We start from the raw sequence: 13,815 nt of genomic DNA on the forward strand, positions 1-13,815 counted from the left end.
CTTTGACCGTTGGGGAACTGAAATCCTGGGAGGTGAAGGGTCTTGCCCAAGCTGCTGAACGAGTTCCCAACCGGGCTGAGAAGCAGACCCAGGAGTCCTGCCCCCAGCCTGGGAGACCCGGCCCACCCCAGGCTTCTCACTGATGTTTGAGTAGCTGTTGACCCGGTAGGTGGCTTGCCACAGAGCTGCCCCAATGCCCCTGCTGTGCAGGGTCTCCCAGAGAAAGAGGAAACATCTTGAAGCTCTCTCCAGGCTTCCTCCCCCAAGTCCTGATGAAGCAACTAGCCTCCGTGCCCAGCAGGCCCACCGTGGGCCTGGCCTCAGGCTTGCCAGCTCCACTTGAAGCTAATCCCTGTCTCACGGGTGAGACTGCCTTTCCGCCTCTTCCAGCCACCCCCCTCTTCCTCAAGGACAGCCCCCTCCCCAGGGAGACACACCTGAGAGCCCCTTTTCTTCTTCGGAGAAAGCAAATGGGAATTTACTGGGCCTGGCTCCAGCTCTTCAGAAACTTGGAGCCAAGGCCGCCAGATGGGAAATGACTTGCTTTTATTAGGATAGGTTCCCGCCATCCCGCGCTCCCTGAAGCAGTCCTCCCTGAGGGTTCAGCTCCCACGCGGAATTGGAGCCATCAGGCCTCCTTTGACCTTGAGTTCTTTCTGCCTGGGAGGCGGCAAGAGCAGGGAAGGGAGGTGTCCGGCCCTGCAAACTCTTCAGACTCGTGTTCTAGGTCAGCCCCAGATGTGGCTTTTCTTTCTGAGAGTTTCCTAGATGCTGGTGACCGTGCCAGGCCTTGGGGGGGGGGGTGCTACATGGGGCGATCCAGGAGGGCAGACTGGTCACACAGGATTCTTGGCTGCTCGAAGGGAGTGTTCAGAGTTTCTGTTTCTGCTGTGGCTCATCGACTCTGGGTGTGTGGGGCGGTCAGCCTCGCTCTACCTTTCGCGTGGCCTCCACGTCCTCCTGGGTGTCCTCGCTGCGGCGGGGAGCACGGGTCTTGTCTGGGATCTGCCTTCTAGCTCGCTGACGTGGTCATTAGCCTGTGGAGCCCCCTCAGTGCGGCAGCCTGTGGCCCCTGCCCACCCCACTCACTTCCGATGCCTGCCCAGCCGCTGAAGACCATTCTGATAGTTTCTTGGGGTGGTTGTAACAAAGTGCCACGAAGAGGCCCAGGTCTGAGATCAGTATGTTGGTGAGGTCAGTTCCTTCTGGGACTGTCGGGGAGGATCTGTCCCCGGCCTCTCTCCCAGCGCCGGTGGTTGGCTGGCGAACTTTGCTGTTCCTTGGGCGGACGATGCATCACCGTATCTCTGCCTTCATCGGCCCGTGGCCCTCTCCCTGTGGAAGATTTGGCTGAATTTGTTCCTTAGGGTCTGCTCGATCTGCGGGAGTGTTCTTTTGCAAACTCAAATTACTCTGGGAGAAAAAACCGAGGAGTCCTTAGGACTCTAGTGTGAACGAATGCATTACAATTTTTTTTAATGTTTCACATTTTCAGTCAAAAAATGTGCAAATACAAGGTGTCCTGAAAAAGGGACGGGATGTGCTCATGCCGGTGTTAGAAGAAAGGGGTGTGTGGAAGCCGGAACCGCCCCCCTCCCTGCGTTGTCAGGGTGCGATCTGTTGGGAGGGGTTGTTTATGTCTGCACGGGCTGCCACACTTCCTTGCACGCACAGGCTTGCACACCGCTCCCTCGACTTTCAGTTCTCGCCTCGTACCTTGACTTACGGCGTCTTTGGCTCCCTGAGAAGATGGGTTTGTTCCCCAATCCTTGGAAGAACAAAACTGAGTGGTGTGTTAGCGTTAGGTTTCCACTGATGCCCAGATTTAGTACCTGACCGCTCCAGAGGTCACCAGTTTCAAATGGATCAGCAGGGCTGCCTTGCCCCGCCTGTTCCAGTTTCTAGAGACCACCTGCATTGTTTGGCTCAGGACCCTTCATTCCAAAGCCAGCTGCACAGGGCCTCAGATCTCAGTCTGACCTCTCCTTCTGTTGTCACATCTCTGACTGACTTTCCTATCTCCCTCTTCCTCATAAGAACCCTGTGATTGCATTGGCCCCACCCAGATGATCCAAGATAATCTCACCCTTCTAGAGCCTTAATGTAGGCCTTCCTAAGCGCCCACAGAGTCCCTTTTGCCATATAAGGTAACATATTCACTGGTGCCAGGGATTATGACCTGGACACTTGGGGAGACTGTTACTCAGCCAACCACGGAGGAGGAAGAGGAGGGAAAGTCTGGGAACTGTGTCCTTTTTTGGCTACAGAGCTTCCTTTTTTAATTTTATTTTTTAAAAGACACGATCCCAGGAACCCAGAGATCATGACCGGAGCCGAAGGCAAGTGCTTAACCAACTGAGCCACCCAGGCATCCCGGCTACAGAACTTTCTGACATTCCCCACTTCCCCAGCACTACCAAGTGAACACAAACCAGGAGCTTTCCCCCCAATTAGCGTCTCTCACGCGGGGGTGAAAACCTTTTTAATGGTATCAACACGTGATTCTGTCGACTTCTGTGGGTAGAGGTCCCTACAAAGAAAACTGGTTTCCAATTTTGAAAATTACCCGAGAGAGAAATTGGCATCTTGGCGAAACACAGTAATTCCAGGATTTCAAAACCCCAACTTTTCACCTGAGGAGGGGTTGGGAAGCAGACCAACCCGTCCTCTTTCGGCCTGGCAGAATTCCCCACTCAGCTTTTCAGGAAGGGTTTGCCCCAGGGCGTGGGCCCCCTGGGTACCGAAAGGAAGCGTGTGGCCCTCTCAGCTCCTATCATGTGATCTGGCAGTCCCGCTGCTGCTGCTCCGTGGCAAGGCAGAACCAGACCAGCCATACGGAAAATCGTGGCTAGGAACATTCCACAGGCTGTCGCTGACATCAGCTCCGGTCTGGGCCTAAAGCAGCCTCTGGCCTGGTCTCCAGTGCCCAACCCCACATCCTGGATACTTGCAAGGGGAGAGAGTGTCCCTTTCTGAGGCCGCAGGCAGCCCTCCACCCCACCCGACCATGCCCACGTGCTCATTTATCCCGGTTTGGGGACCCCGGGCATCCAAGGGAAGAAGAACTGTCAAACTGCCTTAGGCAGTTCCCCAAAGGAAACCGTCTGGGAACCAGGAAGAGGGCCCCGGCACCTCCGCACGGGCGCAGGCACGCCGCCAAGCAGCATCCAGGCCAAGGGGATGGGTGTGTCCACGGCTTTCCGGGGGCTTTTGGCTGTGCACTGTTTTCCACTTTCACATCTCTCAAACGCTGAGATGTGTCCTTGGGTTGTTCCCAAAGCAAACAGACAGTGGGCTGGACACAGCCCCAAGCTGGACATCGTGTTTGCACTTAGTGGTCTGGGGCTGTTCCTCCTACCTAAGGGTGGGCCCCGTCTGCTGGGGGAAGGTGAAGTGCCTTCTCACCCAGGCCCGCAGAAGCACGCTCCGCCTCTGGGCATGCCTGCTGGAGGCACCCCACTGACCCCTGGTGGCCACCCGGGGGATGCGTCCCTCTCCTCTTACATCCAAACCCTGCAGCCACTCAGGCTTCCTCCTCGTAGATGCCATTTGGGTGGTAGAAGCTTGGGGGCAAAAGAGGGGCACAGATGCCCTACTTCGCCCAGCTGCACAAAGACACGGATGCTGGAGCGGGGCTTGCCTACCCCTGCTGCTCATTATCCACATCCTGAAAATAGAAGTGCCCCTTCCCTGGAGGCTTGCCTCTTGAAGGTCAAACCTTTCGATTCTTTTCCAGACACAACCCTGCTAATCTAAGCAATGATTATACAGGATGGGCTGGACAGCTGGGGCCGAGGAGGGGAGCTGGGGGCAAGGGGCACTGTAACCTAATTGCACACGTGTGCCCCTAAGCCTTTGTGCGTCAAGGGGAGTGATTTGGCGGATCCGATGGGAGAGCCATTTCCAGAAGCAGAGTTCCTTCTTCTCTCTGCTCACCGCCCTGAAGGCCTGGCCGCGGCCACGTGACTAGCATCTTGAGAATGAGTTAAGATGTCATTTCTCCTTCAAGGCAGCCTCAGATGATCCTGGCAGCCTTCTCTGAAACTCACTTTCAAAAGGGAGTGGGGAGCTAACCTGTCAAAGCTTACAGACTAGTTAGTGACATTGTTTCGTAAAAGCAAACCAAAACTGGATTGGGCCTGGAGAGCGCTCCTGAGCCTTGGGGAGCTTATAGGAAGCCGCAGAACACCTCTCGTCTTTTGTCTTCTTGTCTCCTTCCTAGCACTGCAGTCCCCGCGGGCCTGCACACGGAAGTCCTCCAGAAGTGCTTGCGGGCTGACCTCTCTGACCGCATCCCCCTGGCAGGTGCAGCAGAACGGCCAGAAGGGGAGCCACACCTGGGTGCCAGGTGGCCCCTGCGCTGATGCAGAGCTCCGGAAGGGCACGGTCCGACACCCCACCTCCTCCTGGCTGGGCACGGCAGGCTGACGGGTCCCGGGAGGGAGGGACAGATGGCTCCGATGCAGAGTTAAAAGGGTGCATCAGTCTTCCCGACTCGGATGGCCTAGGAAAATCCATAGCTTCGGAACTTGGCATTTGCAAACAAGCACAAAGATCCTACCATTTTAGGCTGAGTTCCAGGTGCCATGTGACAAGTATCCGTGACGACGCGGTTCTCAGATGGAGAACTGTGAGCACTTAAGGAGGGAAAACACTCAATACCTGCAAAGTCTGATTAGCATGGGATCGGGTCTGCCTCCTTCGGCTCTTGGCAGGCACCCGTGATAGTCCCAAGGGGAGAGGCATGTTGAGTCCTCAGGGGTGGCTCTCTCCGATTTGCAGCCCTCAGCGTTGCGGGAGCCACACGGGCTGGGGCAAGACTGAGTGGGAGCAGGGAGCCACAGCGAACCCCAGGACACCGAGGGCCATGTCCCTGCAGAATCAGGCATTTCTGAAATGCTGGAGACCCTGAGGGGAAAGGGGTGGGGGCTAATTCTAATTCTAGACCAAGACCCACAAGTCGCAAGTGCTCAATAAAGACTGGTGGGTCAACCATGAAAAAAATGGACCTAACAGAAGTGGGAAACAAAGCTGGGTTTACCCACCAGCCCTTGAGAAAAGGATCTTTTAAAATGAGGTTCCTCGGGGCAGCTGGGTGGCTCGGTGGGTTAAGCTCTGACTCTTGGTTTCATCTGAGGTCACAATTTCATGATCTCAGGGTCCTGAGATTGAGCCCTCTCTCTGCGCTCCGCGTGAAGTCCGCTTGTCCCTCTCCCTCCCCCGCTGCTCTTCCCCCCACTCCTCCTCAAGTGCTCTCTCTCACATACATACATAAAATCTTATATTAAAAAAAAGAATATGACATGAAAAAAGCCAGGTGCAAAGGCCACCTCTTGTACGCACAAATCCGAATCTTATTCTAAGTAGAGGTCAAACCCTGTGTGGGGCTCGAGCTCAGGACCATGAGATGAAGAGTCAAACATTCTACCAACCAAGCCAGCCAGGCACCCCACAGAATGGGCGAATCTGTAGAGACCGAAAGCAGACGGTGGCCGCCCGGGGCTGGGGTAGGAGGGACCCAGGAGTAGCTGCCTGATGGATGTGGGTTTTATTTGGGGGAAGAAGATTTTGGGAGCCAGATGGAGGTGGCCGGTGCACCGAATGCCAGCGAATTGTCCATTCTGTGTTCTGTGCATTTCACCTCCAGTTTTCTTAAATAAGAGACTTGAAAGAAAGGGCAGTGCCCCCTCTCAGGATCATTCTCAGGTGATGCACGAAACCTCCATTTTTAAAGCTGCAGCTGAAATTCTGATGCTGGCGTGTTAAGGAACACCGTGGGAGGGGAGGGGGGAGCCTGCGCAAAAGGAGAGCTCAGGTGAGCCTGATTAGATCAGGGAGAGAGTCTTGGTCAGCGAGGAAGTGCGCGAGGAAGTGCGGCGACCCTGATGTCTTCTCCAGCCAGTCCCTCCCGGGCACGGAGTCACTGGAGCCCAGTCCTTCGGGCTCATGTAACTGCCCGGGTACTTCCCTCTGCTTAGAAGGACGAGGGGTGCAGTCAGCACTGCGGTGACATTAGTGGGAGGGATTTTACCTCGTGGGAAAAGCAGTGTCACCCGCGGAGGCCCTAAGTGCTGATCTTTCGTGGACCCTCACTCCTATTTTCTTTTTACTTCTCTGTGCTTCTCCCGGTAGGTGTGCAATGCGTGTGCTGGGTTCCTTCTTGAAGTACAAATACCTACAGGAAAGTGCACAGATCATAAACATTGAACTCACGAGCCAACACACCCATGTTAGTAAAAACAAATACATCCTAGAAACTCCTCGTGCCCCCTTCCAGCCCTGCTCCCTTCAAGGATAACCACGTACTTGGTGTATTTCTATATTTGGGAAAAAAATACTTAAAATTTAACCAAAGTAAAAATACATTAGAGATGGGGAGAAAATTTTTTTAAGTAGGCTCCCCACGCAACATGGGGCTTGAACTCATGACCCCAAGATCAAGCATCACTTACTCTACTGACTGAGCCAGACAGGCACCCCTAGAGATGGAAGAATTTTAAATCCAGCCTTTTTTTGGTTTTGGTTTTGTTTTGTTTAAATCCATGAAGGCTCTACCAACTGGCACAGATGCGGCAAGTGCTGAGGTTTCTAACTGGGTTTGGCCTTGGGATATTCCTAATGGAAAACAGAGAGGAGGCAAGAGGTAATAGCCGCCAGGTCTGCTGATGGCCTGAGCTAATTACCAGTCACGCCCGGGGCACTTAGCATGGAGGCCCCCAAATGAGGCAGCACATTGGAACCCCCCTGGGGATCTCCTAATGTGTAGACAAATTTGGGAACCTCTGACAGCATAAAAGGGGGATCTGTAGCCTGTTTTCCAAGCAGGGGGGCAAGCTCAAAGAACTCGCCCATTTCTGTAAATGCCACAGAAAACTTCTTGGAGGGCATCCTGAACTGTCCCGGTCCCAGTGACTACTCATGTTTAGGGATGAATCAGGCGCAGTGCAGAAATGTTGCATACTGTCACAGTCTCTCCCCACATCCTCCCAGACGCTGGCGTGGGAATGTGGGGAGGGTGACAAAGCTGGCTGCCGCCCAGGCTCCGGGAGAAGGGGACCGGGGTCTCTGGAGCTATTACAGTCACCCCCACTAGGTGGTGTCAAAGCAGGAGCGCCCGTGCAGGAAAAAGCTCAATTAAATCTTATTTCCCCGTTGAATGGTAATACAATTTTATAAATGCTTTTTCTTCATGTCTAATTGGTATTTAATTACCAGGGGATTCTCTTCTCCCTTGTGTGTCCATGAAAGATAAGGTTACCTTCCCATTAGGAGGAGGACTTGAAGACTTCACCCCGCTGGCTAAGCCTCCGATGCCAGCTTTGAATTTCCCAGCCCCCTCCCCCTGGCCGCACAGTACTTTCCGACACGAGTCAGATTTCTAACAACCTGACCGTGTTTTGGAAGAGCAGTTTGAAATTTACGGAGGAATGGAAAGGAGGAAGACCTTGTCAGCGGGGAAGGGAAGGGAGGTGCTGAAATGCTCTCACATCAGAGGTTACTTGGCTTATGAGTTGGTAAGCTGGCACTTGGGCTTGTGTGGGTGTTTGCCTCCTGTCTTTCCACCAGCCATGCTATCCCATGTGCGTGAACCCTTCCTGGGCAATCACTAGATAGACAATTTTTCATCCAAGGAAGGAGCATATGTGTCTGAAAGCACTGATTCCCTAGGGAAGTGTTCCAGTTATCTGTGTCTGAGCAATAAATCACCCAAAAACTTAGTGGCTTGAAGCAATAATTTATTGGGTTCACCGTGGGTTGACAAGGCTCAGAGGGGTGGTTCGCACTTGGGGACTCATGTGGTTACAGGGGCAGTGGGCTAAATGTCTGAGATGGCTCTCTCATGTGGTGACAGTTGTGGCTGGCTGTCAGCGAAGTGGCCAGCTGGGGCTGTCCGCCAGAGTGGCTCCCTGCGGTCTCTCCATGTGACATGGCCACTGGGTTACAAGAGGGGTCGTCAGGAGCAATCATTCCAAGAGATCCAGGCAGAAGCTGTGAGCCTTCTTGTGCCCCAGCCTCAGAAGTCCCAGAACCTCACGTGTACCACATTCTACTGCCCAAGCAAATCACTGAGTCCTGCTCAGATTCCAGGGGAGGGGATTAGGGCCCCGCCCCATGGCGTGAGGAGCAGCATCGGTTCCCAGAGAGGGAAGGAACTGATGGCGGCCATCTTGGAGAGTCTTACCTCAGGAAGTAAGAACTGGTGCAACTTTTTTTTTTTTAAAGATTTTATTTATTTATTTGAGACAGAGAGAGGAAGGGAGGGAGCACAAGCAGGGGGAGGGGCAAAGGGAGAGGGAGAAGCAGGCAGGGAACCCCAACGCGGGGCTCGATCCCAAGACCCCGGGATCATGACCTGAGCCCAAGGCAGACGCTTCACTGACTGAGCCAGCCAGGCGCCCCAGAATTGGTGCAACTTTAGAGAACTGCTTTGCCCTTAAGGAAGCTGGTTTGTAGCTAAAGAACAGGCTTGTTAAGAGGCGCCTGGCTGGCTCAGTCAGTGGACCTCGGGACTCTTGATCTTTGGGTTGTAAGTTCAAGCCCCAAATTGGGTGTAGAGAAAACTTAAAAATAATTTTTTTTTAAGATTTTATTTATTTCTTTGCCAGAGAGAGAGAGAGCACAAGCATGGGGAGCAGCAGAGGCAGAGGGAGAAGCAGGCTCCCCCCTGAGCAAGGAGCCTGATGTGGGGCTCCAACCCAGGACCCAGGGATCATGACCTGAGCTGAAGGCAGATGCTTCACCGACTGAACCATGCAGGTATCCCTTAAAAATCTTTAAAAATCTTAAAAAAAAAAAAAAAAAAAAGAATAGACTCCTTCAAATATGTTTTCAGAAACCCGGGTGCCCTGTTAATCCAGGCCCCGGCATCCTTGATCTTTTTACTTTAACTGAAACCAGCTGTCTCTGCGTGACAACACTTATCCCTAAGCCGGCTCTCTCTGCTGGAGGCTGCTGACTTTCCACTTCCCTCTTAACACAAGTGGTTAGCCTTTATGAAGCTCTTAATTTGTGCCGGGCAGTGTGTGCTAACTTTCACTAAGGAGCCACTTTCACTAAGGAAATGCGTCTTGTTGACGTGCACGTGAGCAAAAGGTTTTATTTCTTTTTTCTAACAGCCACCCCCAGCTGCGCTCTGTCAAAATCCCCGTTCGCGATGGGCAGAGAGCTCCCCATGGCGGCCTCAGTCTGCCTTCCAGACATTTCCGGTTGTTAACACAGCCTCACTCTGGGGTTTAACACTTGTTCTTTTAAAAAGTGAAAGTTTCCTCAGATTACCCCCCTGTCCTTCCCTTCCGCAGGCCAGGCCTGAGGCCCCAGCGGGAAGCAGCAGGGATACGTATGTCTCTCGTATCGCTGCGTCCCCCTCTTCTGTGCTTGCTTCTATGAGGTTGAGGCCAAGAGGAGAGAGAGGGAAGCCAGTTGTGTTCCCTGTGGTGACTGGCGGGTGGCTGTGATGTGCTCGTCCCGGGCTCTGGGTCTTCCCTGCTGATCAAGCTCATTCTCTACAGCAGGGTTGCCCGTCCTCAGCACTATTGACATTTCTGGGGTTGGAGCATTCTTTGTCGTGGGGGCCTGGCCTGGGCGAAATTTAGCAATATCCCTGGCCTCTGCCCACTAGAAGCCGGTAGCTCCTCCCCAGCTTTGCAACCAAAAATGTCTATAGGCATTGCTGATGTCCCTTGGGGGCCAGCCGACCTGGCTCAGAACCAGTGCCCTGTAGACGTGATGTGGACAAGCGGGGCCCCCGCAGGCCTGCCCACGAGACACTCTCTCCCAAAGGGCTCCCCTGAGTTACACATTCTTGCACATCGTTGTGTGACAATATGCAGAGCTTTGCCAATCAGGAAGGCTCACCCCAGGGGCGCCTGGGTAGCGCAGTCGTTAAGCGTCTGCCTTCAGCTCAGGGCGTGATCCTGGCGTTTCGGGTCCCACATCGGGCTCTTCCGCTATGAGCCTGCTTCTTCCTCTCCCACTCCCCTGCTGTGTTCCCTCTCTCGCTGGCTGTCTCTCTGTCACATAAATAAATAAAATCTTAAAAAAAAAAAAAAAAAGGAAGGCTCACCCCAGCTTTGGGATCTAAGAGTTTTATTGGGGTTTCATTGTGTAGGCACCTTGATTAAATTATTAGCCATCGATTGAATGGTTAATAATTTATGAATAGCATACATTTATGAATAGCAGACATTCCTATCACTCGGGAAATTCCAAGGATCTAGAGGTGACCTCTCAGGACCCGGGGACAAAGGCCAGCCAAGTTCTTGATTACACAAAGGGTTTATAGTGTCAGTGCCAAGGGACACCTCCCAGCCAGCCCACCGGCTGGTAGTCTTCTGAACTGAAAATGCGGGGTGCATTTTATTCGTGGTAGTGGGGTCTGGTAATTCTTGGAAAACAGGAAAGATCCCATCGGGCACCTCCCTCCACCTTGTCATACACGTACCATCTTATAGCCCTGAGGCAGGTGTTGTCGTGGTCACTGCTTTACAGATAAAGAAACACAGGTGCAGGGGCGCCTGGGTGGCACAGCGGTTAAGCGTCTGCCTTTGGCTCAGGGCATGATCCCGGCATTATGGGATCGAGCCCCACATCAGGCTCCTCCGCTGTGAGCCTGCTTCTTCCTCTCCCACTCCCCCCTGCTTGTGTTCCCTCTCTCGCTGGCTGTCTCTATCTCTGTTGAATAAATAAATAAAATCTTAAAAAAAAATTTTTTTAAAAGAAACACAGGTGCAGGACGAGGGAGTGCTCCAGGTGAAGCTGCGGAACCAGGACTGAGTGCAGGTGCTTCGGACCCCAGAGCTGCCCCCTCACAGGCCTGACAGGCACAGCGTCCTCATCCCACCAGCTCCCCACACAGCCTCCAAAAACATCTGTCTTCCTCCTGCAAAGCCCTCCCTGCTCTGATGCTGTGCTGTGGGCATGAGACGCTCCCCCTCGTCTCATCTGGGACATCTCTGGTCTCCGGTCACAATCTTCTCAGCTCCCACTCCTTCTGAGAACGTGGAGGACCTTGGGATCTGAGAACTGGACCCCTGCCACAGTCTCTCTCTGGCCTAGAACATTCTGCGTCCTCAGCTGACCTCAGCGCCCACTCTCATGGCTGCAGCTAGACCACACCGCTTCTCACATGCTGAAGTCCATTCTGCCCATCTGTCCCGTTTTCTCCCTCCTATGGCCACACTTTCATTCAGGCCTACCTTTATTTTTTAATTTATTTTTAAAGCTTTTGTTTCTTTTAAATATCTCTACACCCGACGTGGGGCTCAAACTCATAACCCTGAGATCAAGAGGTGCATGTTTCCACCGACTGAGCCAGCCAGGTGCCCCCTGGCCTATCTTTTTTTTTTTTTTTTAAGGTTTTATTTATTTGTCAGAGAGAGAGAGCACAAGCAGGGAAAGCGGCAGGCAGAGGGAGAAGCAGGCTCCCGCTGAGCAGGGGGCCCGATGTGGGACTTGATCCCAGGACCCCGGGATCATGACCTGAGCCGAAGGTAGCCGCTTCACTGACTAAGCCAGCCAGGAGTCCTCTTTCTTTTCTTTTTCTTTCTTTCTTTCTTTCTTTCTTTCTTTCTTTCTTTCTTTCTTTCTTTCTTTTTCTTTCTTTCCCTTTCTTTCTCTTTCTTTCTTTCTTTCTTTCTTTCTTTCTTTCTTTCTTTCTTTCTTTCTTAAAGATTATTTATTTTGGGGCGCCTGGGTGGCTGTTGGTGAAGCATCAGTCTTCAGCTCAGGTCATGATCCCGGGGTCCTGGGATTGAGCCCCGCATTGGGCTCTCTGCTCGGTGGGGACCCTGCTTCTCCCTCTGCCTGCCTCTCCCTCTGCCTGCCTCTCCCCCTGCTTGTGCTCTCTCTTTCTCAAAAAAATAAATAAAATCTTTAAAAATAAATAAAAATAACGTAACAAACATGATTCCTTTTCCCGATTGCCTCCTGACAAAGAAATATGTATAAACATTTCCCACCTCCCTTCAGTTAATAGCTCATATATGCCAGACCCTGTGCTAACTGCCTGACGTGTATTAACAAGCTTACCTGTCACAATACCCTTCTAGGTAGGAATTATCATTACCGCTGCTGTATAGGAGAAAAAAGGAGGCAAAGGAAGACCTAATTATTTGCTCAAGGTCACACAGCTGATAAGAGTTGGCTCCCAGAGTCTGGCTCCCAAGACCACGCCCACTCTGTGCACCGTGCAGCCTCTCGGAGAGTCCCTGGGGCAGTAAGAGACCCCACCCCGATGATGTCCCAGTTTATGAATGGACCACAGCCATTGCTGGATATTTGTAGTGTTTGGGGGTTTTCGCTGTTGAAGAGCCGAGACCTCTTGAACCTGAAACGTGGCACACTTAAGCCAGGCACCTTGTGACTTTCTCAATTACTTGGTCTGTGACTTGTTATAACCTGTGTCCTTATTGTTCATGTCCTACCTTCTCAGGCTCTTCTGCCCCTGGCCTTTTTCTTCCTTCCATGTCTTTCTCTCTGATCCCATCTTGCCAGTGCTGCTTGAAATCTGGTGATATGGGCAAGGAATCATCTCCTCTTTGGCAGGAGCTTCTGCAGAAGCTCTAGAAGGCGTTAGAAAGCGCCAGAAGGTTTCTACTTGAACTTGTATGGATATCTGTGAGACCCTGTAATGCCTCCAAACGCCTCCAGCAAGAGTGACTGAAAACCCCATGAGAGGCGGGTTCTGTCCTACGGAGGACTCACTGTGATTCCATTTCAGGTTTTCCGGCGGCCATCCCAGCAGCTGCTCCCTACCACTGTCCTTGCTGAACTTGGGAAGGGTCACTCCCTGCGTGCTTGGCTCTGTCTGCTCAGTATTCTGCTCTTGCCCCCAGCATGGTTTCTGGTGTCCTATAGAGAGAATCAGCTCCGAGATCCAAGTTGGTATTATTTTTAGAAATAAAGATCCTTCCGTCTCAGCTTGCTGAGGCCTGTTCAGAGAAAGAAAACAGGCAAAGGCTTCCCATTTTTCCAGAGTTCAAGTTGGAGTGGTGTAATGTGGAGGCAAAACTCCTGAATCATTGCCTGAACTGTTCTCTTTTGTTCCAAAGATGACCTTGCCTTCCAAATAATTCATCCATTGGGGGACAGGGATGAGCAATCCTGAACATACCTCTCTTTGTCTTATTCAGACCCTTCTCAGACAATTCTTCCTGCCCAATCTGAACCTGCCCCCCCCCCCTTGTCTTCACGTTTTTAGAACAGAGGAGATCATGTTTCTACTGTTCCGGCTGAACGGGCAGTGCATTTAACAGCAGTATCATTGTTTCTTTAGACTTGAAGACTTGAATATGGAAAATGCCACCTTGTGCTGAGCAGAGCGGTTTCGTTCTTGCAAGAAACATTCAGCAGGTCTGCAATCTCAAGGATTAGACAGGTCTTACAGAGAAACAAAAAAATTGAAACTGGTCAGGTGAAGTCTCACTTCACACTTTGAAGAGGACATTCTTTACAAAATGAGCAGAGGGGGGCACCTGGGTGGCTCAGTGGGGTAAGCATCGGACTCTTGATTTCGGCTCCGGTCATGATCTCAGGGTTGTGAGATCAAGCCCCACATCGGGCTCCATGCTGGGTGTGGAGCCTGCTTAAGATTCTCTCTCTCCCTCTAACCTCTGCCTGCCCCCCTCCCCCGGCTCACTTTCTCTCTCTCTAAAAAAAATTTTTTTTCAAAAGAGACCCCCCTTTCTCCTAATTTCAGACCCTGTATCAGAGTTCTTTAGAGAAACAGAACCAACATTATATATAATATAAACATTATATCTGTATCGTTGTTTGTAGATAGACTTCCAAAATCTGATGGGGAAAGGCTGGCCGACT

The 13,815-nt window shown here is 52.1% G+C and overlaps 1 long non-coding RNA gene across 1 annotated transcript; it reads left to right on the plus strand.

The window, feature by feature from the left end:
* Positions 1-5: 5 nt before the first annotated feature.
* LOC148107918 (uncharacterized) lies at positions 6-11,673 on the plus strand. The gene is made up of 3 exons (XR_015721236.1): positions 6-8,190; positions 8,607-8,757; positions 10,718-11,673. It is a non-coding gene; the product is annotated as an uncharacterized LOC148107918 (long non-coding RNA).
* The last annotated feature ends 2,142 nt before the right edge of the window (positions 11,674-13,815 follow it).

This window comes from Ursus americanus, chromosome 23, assembly GCF_024610735.1.
Source record: "Ursus americanus isolate L20-20 chromosome 23, mUrsAme1.1.p, whole genome shotgun sequence".
NCBI classification, from domain to species: domain Eukaryota; kingdom Metazoa; phylum Chordata; class Mammalia; order Carnivora; family Ursidae; genus Ursus; species Ursus americanus.